General features: G+C 42.5%; 1 protein-coding gene across 1 annotated transcript in view; it reads right to left on the reverse strand.

The window, feature by feature from the left end:
* Window positions 1-7,408, reverse strand: part of LOC134534565 (uncharacterized) — a 95,671-nt gene extending 88,263 nt beyond the window's left edge. The window contains exon 1 of the mRNA XM_063373046.1: window positions 7,143-7,408. The gene's annotated coding sequence lies outside the window, so the exon portion shown is untranslated. The remainder of the gene's footprint in view (window positions 1-7,142) is intronic.
* Between the last annotated feature and the right edge of the window lie 4,865 nt (window positions 7,409-12,273).

Raw genomic sequence — 12,273 nt, forward strand, 5'->3', positions numbered from 1 at the left:
GTCACTTTACAGAAGCTGTGCATCCAATAGGCTGACTTTTATACAGTTGCGGCGTTATTTTTTTTTTCTTCAAGCGAAACATAACATCTGGTCGAAAATGAGGATTATTAGAGCCGGTATCACGCACCGACCAAGACAAAGGTATACGTTGGCGCAGGATGTGTAACGCAAAACTGTGTCAGAGTTAGTAAGTAGCGTCAAAAAAACTATAGTGTTTTGTTTTTATATAAATGTTCCATGTTTTGGTAAATTCCTAAATATTTTCAACTAATACTTAAATAACTGCAGCGCACATCAGTAATGCAAACGTAATAGTTAAAACTTAACTACGATTTGTAGAGGCAGGCCTCTTTCACGAAAAAAAAAAAAAAAAAAAAAAAAAAAAAAAACGAACGCTAATTAAACTTCATCCAGATATGCCGAGTAAAGTGTTTGAGAGAAACTCAACTAACCACGAAACACAGACGATGCTACAGTCTGGTTTAGAAATATCTTCACGAAAAATACATGGCCCTACCGATTCCTTTGACTGTGTTCTTGTTAACATTTTGCCTGAATTTGAAAATTCACGGTGGAAGAAGGGAATCATTGATAGTAAAATGATCTCAGTGCAGTGCTGGTTGATTGCAGTTTAAGAACTTTTTCATGAGTGACATCTTAGTCCTCGGTATACGGCGTTTGGCAGGAGTGATTTCGTGAATGCAACCCAAGTCGCAGGGAACGGAAATGTGTGACCACGGTGCTGCCATCTGTGGTGGATGAGACAAACCAAAGTTAACAAAGCCAAGGGGAAAATTTATGGTATTAACTTTTTAATGAATTTTAACAAGATGGACAGTATTTTCGTAAACATTTCTTGTCGAATATCAGGTCCTGAGCTGAAGTTTAGCATTTTTTTTTTAGTCTTTTTCGCTTTGCAATTCTAATTATTCGATAGTCGACGTAGCTGCTCCGGCAGCGAATTCTAGCGGCGGTTTCGGTAACTACAGGTGTTTCGCGTCATGAAATGTAGTTGAAAGCACAATTCTCTTATATTTATCACGCTCGAAATTATTTTAAAGAATTCTACGTTAAATTCCGTGTCCAAGAATTATATCGTAAGTTTATTTTCAAAATGATAATACATGAATGTGCTCGTTACCGAGGTGAAACGCATCACTGGCGAGTACTGAAAGTCTCGCTCACATATTTTTTTTTTCCAGAGAAGGATGATGGCATACCCGAAGAGACCTTCGCCTTGAGTGTAAATCCACACGCAAAGGGCATTTATCGTGGACACGACTGATTTGACCTACACACCCCGAGGAAGCAAAGAGATGCGCCACTGAATTATTCATTTCTCTGATCGCCGCTCCAAAGCGTTCGCATACATACTTAACGAAGCCAGGATCCAGGAGGAAATAAAAAAAGGGGTGGGGGGGGTCGAGGAGGGGAGCGTCTTGATTAAGAAGTTCCGTGATGTGAATCCGTTCCGAGCGAGAGGTATTTCGGTCGAGCGACTAATTACAAGCGCGGCAACGGGGTTGTTTGTTATTCCGTAAGTAATGAAGCCTTTAGCGCGCAAGGAAAACCAACTCGTCCAGTTATCCAGGTGTTTTAAGGTAAGGAAATACGAGAACAACAAATTTATTTCAGATTGCGCTATTATTTCGAACGAGCGTTTTTAAGTTACAGTTGATTGGTACGTCTTTTTTTTTCTCCCCACATGACATTGATTGCATGGCAATATTCTTAGTTTATTAAACGTCAATTTGGCCGGAATTGCAAACCTTACCCCCCCCCCTCCCCCTCGTTTTCCAAACATCGACCGTTGCCAAACGGAGCAACTTATCGTGTTTCCGCCGACGTAAGACATGTTAAGTTATCGACCCGAAGGTCCTCCAGCCTCGAATCCCGCCATTTTGAGATTACACCCAAACCTTTTTTTAGGACATGATATTTTTGCCCGAACTCGATTTCTGGCATAACTTTGCGAGTTATCCGTACATTAAAAGTTCGATCAAGACGACAGTTATTTTAAGTGGGGCGCAGAAGGTGCGCCGAAACATGATGCAAGCAGAAACAAATATTCAGCGGTAGTTTGCCGTAGTTTGTCATTTCCCTTCGGTTCTGAGCCACAGAGGAAAATTTCCCCGTTTTCGGCCAGGAAACGATCCAGGGATTCTTGGTCTGACCTCCTTCCGGTTCCGGGCTGGCGTCAGTTCGGTGAAGTAGGTTACAGTGTAAACTTAGTCCTCATTACGAGCGCAAGCGTAGAGACGAACGGGCAGGTAGGTACAGTAGGTATTTTTCCTCGTTGATAGCGAGAGTTTTGCAGATGGACAAACACTGAAGAAGTCAGGGAATTGGCGGAGGGAATAATCAACGGCCTATTGTTAGTCCCTCCGGAACCAGCGGTTACACTAATCGCGGCCACCAAACAAAAAGACTTATCGTGTTTCCGCCAACGTGGGATAGCTTAAGTCATGGCCCCGAAGACCCTCCCGCTCCAAATATTTTTTTAGAAATTTATTTGTATTTTCTAAATTATGTTTTTTTTTCATTGGTGATTTTCATTGACTAATTATTGACTAAGTAATTGACAAAAATATTCTTTATTTTAAAAAAAAATTCAGTAACATTATTTCAACCTTGCCATGTCTACTCGGAACTCAAATCAAAAACCCTTAGCATGCGAGCATCCACCTGCGCTTCTGAGGTCGGCTGGGTCAAGTTCACAATTTCGTGACGTCACCAATACGGTTATGGTATCGGGATCTACACCACTCCCGACCGGCTCCCCAATGGTGGCTTTTGAATCGAGAGATACGCAAACGCGGCACTAGAAAAGCTAGCTCATAGACGCATTGCAACATCAATTCAACTCACAAGGTACTATAATTCCTTCACGTTTTTATGTATATACATAATATAACACTCATAAACTAAATCATGCAGGGGGGTTTGGTCTAGTAAAGTTGAACGAAAAAAAATTATTTACGTTAACACTCTCACTCAAACCTTGTACGTTTAAATTAATAAACGTTGGCTATTATATTTATGAATAAAAATTATTTATAAATTTAAAGACATATTCCGAAAGTTAGGCTTTTTTTTGTAGATTGAAGGTTCAGAGTTCGGCTCCCACCGAGTTCATTGTATTTGTTAAAATAAATTGAAATAAACTCATTTTTTTTAAAGTTTATATTTGACTTATATATGTACGTCTGAATCCAAACCGCGGAAGGCATAGTTAAAACACTGTATAATGACGACAATAGCAAACCAGGGACACCGTGGTTTTAACTACGTGGGGTCACCACGCCCAACTGAGTAGTTCCTTCTACAAAAAAAAATATGTTGCTATCGATGCATCCACGTATTTTGATAACAGTTTCTTTCGCAATTTAAAAGAATAGGCCTAGCTAAAAAAAACCTATATCCTATTAACCCCACATTAGGTATCACCTGTGGCATGCAACTTATCTGAGATTTGACAGTTCTCGGCCCATTTCCAAACTGTCACTTGCAAAGCAGCATATGATTTACTATCAACTTTACGGTGAATTTAAGGCTTTTTAAAACCTTCTCTTACACTTGACCATTTGGCCAACTACACAAAACACTTTGCATAATCTTGCAATACTTAACTTAAGGTGATCTAAACTTAATAACTTAAAAACCAGAGCCTAGACATTATAAACGTCTAACGAAGGTAGCATCGAACCGGAGACCTCCAGCATGGACGATTCGAGTGCAGTGCCTCACGAGACTATCGGATAGGCAACATACTATACTCGTTTATAACTATCTTCTTCTCCTTTATATACATATATATACAAATGGATGTTTGTGTGATCATCTTCTATACGCTCACGCATCGTTCATCCGATTTGAGTTGAAACTTTGCAAACTTGACCTTCGAAGCAAGGGGAAGGTCACTGTCTAGGTGAGATTTCGATAAAACAAAACCTTTAATAATGGCGGGCTATTAAATGTAGTTCACTCGGCACGAGACAGAGCGTGCGCGTTGCATGCAATCAGGCGAACGATCGATATCGATATTGGACTACGCGAGCGCGCTCTATACAGTAATCAACTTAACCAAATATGAATGCGCTGCAGATAGACTATAAGATGGAAAACGTATTTGAAAGAAACTTTACACGTCACCAACTTCGGATTTCTGTTAATTAAATAAGTAACCGGTAATATCTTAACAATTAATAGATTTCAGTTTTTAAATGCATCGTTTTATACGGGAAAAGAAGTTTATCGGAAACACCTTAAAATGAAAAAATAAAAATAACGTATATCTTATTATTGACGGGATCAAAACATTTGACCGTATTGGACGGGAAATCGTTGTGATGGTAATTACCGTACTGTTTAGGTGAGATTCTGATAAAACCAATCATTAGAGAAAAATTTATTTATTCTTGATAAAATTTTGTAATTGCATTGATAACTCACCGTTTATCCGATCTCTATGAAATTTTGCACGCTTGACCTTTGAAATCATCGAGGTATTAATCTATGGAATGGTTTTCTGTTCTGAAGTAACTGATAGGCTATAGTAGCTGTTTAAAGGCTAATATGCTATAAATTTGTTTAATAGCGTGAAAAGAACTCGCTAGAAAGAATCTTAAATATGTCATTCATTATGTAGTGAATATTGCCAAAGAAACATAATACCAACACATCTGCAAGAAATTAGGGTTTAACTTCATTATAACGTTTGTTATGCAAAAGGGGGGAAAAAATGGGGGGGGGGGGGGGTTTATAGGTCGTTCTCATTTTGACTTCAAGTGTTTAAATGGCAAAGATTGTACACACTAACTCCTTTACTTCTAACCTACAAATTTAAAACACGAGGAAGGTCACTGTTCAGGCGAGATTTCGATAATACCAACCCTTAAAGCAAAAAATTAATGTGGTGCGCGAGTAGTATCGGATAGTTACCAATGAGCACTTCATGTCAGTTCCTCTTTTCTACGGTCAGAATAATAATGGTGGTGTGCGGTTCGAGAGAGATAGAGAGGTAAAGATATATATATATATATATATATATATATATATATATATATATATAGAGAGAGAGAGAGAGAGAGAAAGCGAGAGAAAGGAAGAGATGCAGAGAGTGACGGAGTGAGATAGAGGGTTAGAAATAGAGTGATAGATAGGGACTGGAAAAATTCGCGGGTTCAATTACCTCTAGCATGAACTCCATAGTTCTACGTACACTCAGTCAAATGTCACCCACTCATTGGCTGCTGTCTTGTGAGACGTCCCAACGTATTAGTCTGTGATTTGATGCTGCTTTAGTTGAGTTTTTCTCATTGGCCCAGAGTCATCCAGGTGAGTTGTGAGCCAATAGCAGAGTCAGCACTGAGGTATAACTATTTGAATTCTAGCCTATCGCGAAATGAATCCGCGAATTTTTCCGGTCTCTAGTGATAGAGAAATACAGAGTGAAGGAGAGAGATAGAGATATAGAGCTAGAGAGATATATAGAGAGTGATATAGATAGAGATAGGGAGCTTGAGAGATATGAAGTCATGAATATAAAGAGATAAAGATATATAGTTACAGAGAGATGAAGAGAGATGCTTTTTACGTGTGTACAAACTTAAAAAAAAAATTACAAATAGGTATTGCAAGGCATGCCGGGCATTAGCTAGTTCTACTATAGAAATAACTCTTAAGTGCGTCTTGGTACAACTAACATTACTCTCGCTCTCATTAAAACATAACTTCATCTCCACACGTCCAACTGCAAGTCTTAACTAAGTCAGTTACCGAGCTCTAACACAGCTAATAAACATGAGCAATAATAACGAATGTACTAAAATAATTGAACCGAAAGGTAGATATACACATTACACATATGCCCACTTTAACGTCTGAAAATTAACCCGGAGCGGTTCCGAGATCATTGGTGACACTGAACGATGTATTTCGTAACATCGCGTTTAAACTTTGAGCCTGTTTGTTTACGGACATTGACAATCACACCAATGTTTACAAACACTGTTGACAGAACAGCATTGGCAGAAGGCATAGATACATGGACCATTCGTACTACTTTTGAGAACTGTCAAATTTGAGACAAATTAAAACTCAAGATTATATTACGTAACAATTATATAATTTTTAACCTTATAATTTTACAAAACCAAAAAAATTATAAAATTATTAAATAAAATTGATTTTTACCACTGTCAGCATAGTATAATTTTAACACGTCGGAAACCACTACAGATGAGGTTTTAAAAATGTATTTAGTATCTACGTTTTCAACGAAGTCAATTTTATCCTTTCTAATAGGGGAACAGAGACGATACAACCGGTAAGTTCTCGCTTTAGTAAACATTCTAAAGGTACACATTTGCGTATCTTGTGTTATACTATTTGCTCAGTTGTCCAAATATTACTCCCAACTTTCACTTGAAAACTTCACGACAAATAGTGTAAACAACTTTCAAAATTGCACCGGCAACATTTGACTTCTGCACAGCTTAAATAATCAATAAATCTTTACGACAAACTACAGCCAACTAGCACTACCAACATCATTTTTGCTAGCTTAATTTGTTAATAGTTTCAGACGGAGGCAATGTTATGATTAATGAATAATTCAAAATGTAACGTTTTCATGCACAACATGCTTTTCCTAAAATAATTATGGAAGGACTTGGTCAAAAATGCGTATTTGCATTTCGTGACTACCTCTCATAATGTCTTTGCTGATTTAAAGCTTTATCTCGGAAATTTTGCGCGTCAAAATTTTATTTCCTTGCGACAGGAGGTGCTCTTAAGACAGACATGCATGCGTTATTACCATAATCACTTTTTTTTGTTTGTTTACCACGTCAGAGTTTCAAGATAGAACACGTTAATGAAGATGCCAATGCTTTATATAAAGTGAATAACAAATTTATATATACATGTATATATATGCAGTACCCGACTGAAAAATGAGTAATCGTTATTAATATTTTTCAGTTTCAAGTACGACATACTCTTTGCGCGCAAATGTGTTATTATTTTGGAGGGAAACAAAAATATATATATATATTGTTTATTTTCATGCGGGACCAAAACGACCGACGGAAATGTTAGGAATGCTATCATACGTAAAATAAAAAGTAAGTGTTTCTCACCGTGGGATGTTTTCGAAACAAACTCCGCCGGGAAGAGCAGGCGTGGCGTCGGGGTTGGTTTTTGGACGGGTCTGTACCGGCCGCAGCTGTGTGACTACACCTGGGAACGGACTCCTTTGTTGCGGTGCCCGGAGCGGACGAGGAGAGGGAGGGGAAAGGGGGCGGCGGGGGCTACGACGTAAGTAAAGAAAAACCCGCGGAATTAAAAAATGAAAACAAACACCGGGGTGGCAGGGAAGAGCTTCTCGCCGGACCGTCCGGCCGGTAAACACGCGATCAGCTGACTGAGGCCCCGCCGCGCTGCAGCCGGCGAGGCTTGCAGCTCCCGTCCCGCGGCGGTCTGCTGGGGAGGGGGGGGGGAACACGAAGGGAGGGAAATATTTCAGTACTCTTCGTCTCTCTCTCGTCCACCGCCGTTGCATCCGCCGGGGCGACCGGCCGGTTGAAAGGAGATGGGATGACTCCGGGCGGAGGAGGGGAGAAAAAGCCTCCTCTTTCCCCCACCCCCTCCCCCACTCTCCCATGTGCACCCGTGCCAAGGGCTCTGGGCGCGACCAATGGCTCCAGCTTGTCTGGCGTGGCAGCCCCGGGGGTTTCCCCTTCACCCCCTCCCTTCCTTGTTCCTGCCCCCTCCCACCCGGACCCAGGTACGTATACGAAGACGACAACAAGCCAGGCACCGGCGCGGCGGGGAGGGTCTCTCCTGGCCAGGAGAGGAACGCGTGACGTCACTCGATCGTCTTTTGTTATTCCCTCCCCCCCCCCCCCCCACGAGCCTAGAGCAGAGAAAGAAAGAGAGAGAGAAAAAAAAAAGAAAAGTGGGGTTAGGAATTGGATCTCCTCGGCGCGCAAGAAAACGAGATAATGAGAGGGCGGGAGAAGTGAATTATGTTCGCGGCCGTAATAAATAAGTTACACTTTTTTTTTTCCGCCTCCTCTTCATAAAAAAAAATTCCCGTCTTGTTTCTCTTCCGTTTAACCTCTCTTCATTCGTGGAGAACACTTTCTAATTCGAAAAGTTACGCGCCGATCGTAAAGTGGGATGGACGGGGAGCGCGTCTCCTTCAATGCGTTGCTATAAAAGGTCTTAATTAGTCTCGACTCAAAGATTGAGTGGTGGTGGGATCAGTTGAGATGCATCGTTACTTCTACTGTGAAACTAGACGATTGATCGCTTCCGTGAAAAATTTAGTTACACCAATGATACCATTCAGGCCCGTTCTACATGACGAAGACGGACCCGTAAGGATAAGCTCGGCAATACGAAGCCCTCCGTTTACGTTACTCCGTGTAACCAATAGATTGGCTGCCGTGGTAGCCATATTTCTTTACGCATTAAATAATAATTATAAAAATTGTTTCAAATACAAGAACATCATATTTTTTTTATATCGGTACCATACTTTAAATTTTATTTTTATTATATTTGTAAATCCTGAACGTGTTTGTTTCTGTCATCTCTCTCTCTCTCTCTCTATATATATATATATATATATATATATATATATATATATATATATATAATTAAATTAAATTAAATGCACGTGATCCCGAAGTTCAACATCATTGGTTGCCGTTTGTTACGTTTCCGTGTAGCTACATAACGTGCTTTAGAACCCCAACCTAGACCGCATAAGATCGATCTTTTTTTTTTTTTTTAACTGAACCCATCAACGATGCTATGAATTTTTACGTAATCTTAAAGTGTCTTATGCCCGGCTTGCAGAAATCATACACATATCCAAGCCTTTTTATTTGATAAATTACTGGCTGGAAGGGGCATGCGTATCCCACGCCTCAATCTGGATTCGAAGGGATGTTCTACTCCAGGGTCAAAAAATCTGTCGATTCTCGGTGGAAGAGGGGAGTTAACGTTCAGCACAGTTACAATTTTGCAAGCGCAAGAAAGCCCCCACAGTGTGGAACTGCCCAAGAATTACTCTCCCAGTTTAAAGCCACCCCCCCCCCCCCCTTTTTCCCAAAAAAAAAATCAAATGCGGCACCCGGGTTACAAGCCCCGTCTGACTCCGTCAAGTTACGTCCTTACAGAGAAGCGAGCGCGTGGTCTCACAACGCCACCGCGTCAACTCATGTGTCTTCAGTTCTGCTACTAGGTTTTTTTTTGTATGGTCGTGTAAACCGCGCCATAACGGACGTAAACTTCACGACTGGCGCTTCCGGTAGCAGCGAGGCCTCACTGCGATGAAAAAAAAAAGAAACACAAAAATAATAAACTTGAACGCAAACTTGACGGTCGACAATCGCTTGGTTCCTCCTCCTGCGTTGCCTCGTCGATACAGCCGCCGGCTATCACTTGGGAAGCCAAAGAATCACCATTTTTTTTTCTGAAATAACTTAAAAAAATATGTGTATTTGTTGGAGGGGTCCGGGTTAGGGAGGGAACTAAGTGCGTCGCAGGCCGCAGTGATTCTTTGGCTGGGTCGTTACCACAACGCCGAAATACCATAATGCGGAATGTCAAAATTGACCACAACGCCGACAGCTAGAAAACTTCTGTGTACCACAACGCCGAAATAACAACTGAATGAATTTGTGTGTGTTTCTTAAATGTACCATAACGCTGAAATACCACAATCAAATCTAACCTAACCTAGCGTAATATAACCTAACCTAACTTAACCTAGCCTAACCTAACCTAGTCTAACCTAACCTAGTCTAACCTAACCTAGTCTAACCTAACCTAGTTTAACCTAACCTAACCTTTGTGGCAGTCCTGCAATAAAATTTTTCGGCGTTAATGTATTTCGGCGTTGTGGTACACAGCAGTTTTCTTGCTGTCGGCGTTGTGGTCAATTTGGCATTTCGGCGTTGTGGTATTTCGGCGTTGTGGTACGTCCCCGCCGAAGCCTATACTCCCAGTCATGCAGGGAAGGGTCGCATGTGCGGGGACTGACCAGTCGCGGCAGCGATTGGCGCGTCTTATTTGCTTGATACCGCAGGGCCGGAACTAGGGGGGGGGGGGGGGCAAGCGGGGCATACGCCCCGGGCGCAAAGCTGTGGGGGCGCCGAAATCACCAGCTTGCATTGTAATTCCTACTACAACTGGTAACTGGTTAAAAGTTTTTTAACTTGCATGCCAGGAATGTCTAATCTGATTTACAATATAACGTCTCAGCATATTCAATGAACAAGTCTAGTGATTATACGGACTACTTTATGGACATAGTGGGTTCATGCATGGAAGTTACAGTGGCACAGAAACTGTTACATGTAGGTATGGAAAATGCTTAAATAGCACCATTTTTCCGTGGGAGGGCCCCCGGACACCCCGCTTTATGGGTGTGGTATGTGCAAAAAAAGAGGGGGGGGGGGGGCATGAATCCATTCATGCCCCGGGTGCCAGAGACTCTAGTTGCGGCCATCAATCAGGCGCCGTGCATGAGATCCCAGCAGGCACGTGCTGACGCCAAACCGCCAGGCGACGACGAGGGAGAGTAGCATCAGCAGGGGAAAACACAGATGAGAGGGGAAAGAGCGGACTGGATAACACAGCGATCGTCCGGCGTCAAAGACGTCTCGCCACGAGTGCAGGAGCAGGCACCACCCCACTCCCCTCCCCTTCTTAATCCCTTGTCGCGACTCCCCGCGCAGAGCGACAACAATAATTCCGGGAAACCCAGCGCAAACCACGGGTTAAACCCCTGAAAGTGTTTGTGGATGAAAAGCACACATACCCAATGATAAAGCCCCCCCCCCCCCCTTACCGTTTACAACACGACCGCGAAGCAGAAGTGGTTGTGTGAGAGCAGAGCTACTAGTCACGACTGCCACACTATGGGTGGTATGTTATATCACATCTATTTTCAAGCAAAGTTCGCCCACGCCTAGGCTCTGAGATGTGCCTGGTTGGTATGTAAGTTTGTGTGCTTTTCTTAATTCTCTAGTTCGAAGTGCTGACTGGTAGATGAGTGAGTGTCCGATGTAGCCACTCACCTCAAGGGCTGCGAGCGCCCCTGGACATGAATCCAGCAATTGATCAAAAAAATATATATGAAAGCGGACTACGCGTCCAAGTTCCCAATATCCCGCATGGTAGACGCTCTTCTGCTGTCCAACTCTTCGTTCGTACCATCCTCTGTTTCCTGTGTATGTACTCCTATGCAATTGATGCATGCCACCGCATCCCGCAAATCTGTGCAGTTTCTCCTAGGTCATACTTAGCAGTGGCGTCTCGTCAGGGCAAGCAAGGCAAGCAGTGCTTGCCCAGGCAGTTTCCAGACATTGTATTTTTTAAATATATATTATATTCAGAATAGTATTTTACTTTGGCTCGTGCAGTTAGGTGTATGTATTTTTTACACTATCTTCTTGGGACCCAATACTGTGCGCTATAAGAAAAGAACTCGTTGACACAAAACATGCTGTTTTAGAAGCGTTGCTAGGTTTAGAAGCGCTCTCCGTGCATGGCTAATCCCAGCGTGACTGGGAGTATAGGCTTCAGCCTGAAACGCACTTAGGCCCCTCCCTAACCCGGACCCCTCGAACAAACAGACCTAATGCAAAAAAAATACAACTTTTGCGATTTTTCATACTTTCTTACGCGTTTAGCGTATAAAAAATATCTGTCACCTAACCTTTCAATGTTTAATTTTTGTTACGATCACCTATACTTGCGAAAACCTTCCCTCTCGAAAAAAAAATTATAGAGAATAATTTTTTGCAAAATTAACCTAAACTATTTTTTTTTTAACTCTTGCAACAAACATGTAAAAATCCCAAGATGCACGGACACAGGTTTTTCTACCATCTGACCCCGCACGTAAGAATCTCGGGTTTCTCCAATTGTTTCGCGGTGAAATGCGCGGAAGGTACCGGTGTTGTCGGGGGCGGAAGAGACGTCGTCATCGTCGCAAACACACTCCGACGAGTAGTTGTCTCGCCTGGTTAGTGGCGGGACGGGTCGGCGTTTGTCTTCGTCGCCGTGCGTGTGCGGGGGTGATTAGCGCCCCGTCTCCCCCCCCCCCCCCCCCTTCTTGCATCTCGTCCGTGATCCCCTGGCTCCGCGCGTCTCGCAAGTCCTCGCACGGGGGCGCTGGACAGTCGACCAATGGCGGCTCCAGGAAGACCTCTCGGGCACAGGAGGATGCAGTTAGTAATCATGACATTGCCC

This window comes from Bacillus rossius, chromosome 7 (assembly GCF_032445375.1).
Source record: "Bacillus rossius redtenbacheri isolate Brsri chromosome 7, Brsri_v3, whole genome shotgun sequence".
Classification (NCBI taxonomy): domain Eukaryota; kingdom Metazoa; phylum Arthropoda; class Insecta; order Phasmatodea; family Bacillidae; genus Bacillus; species Bacillus rossius.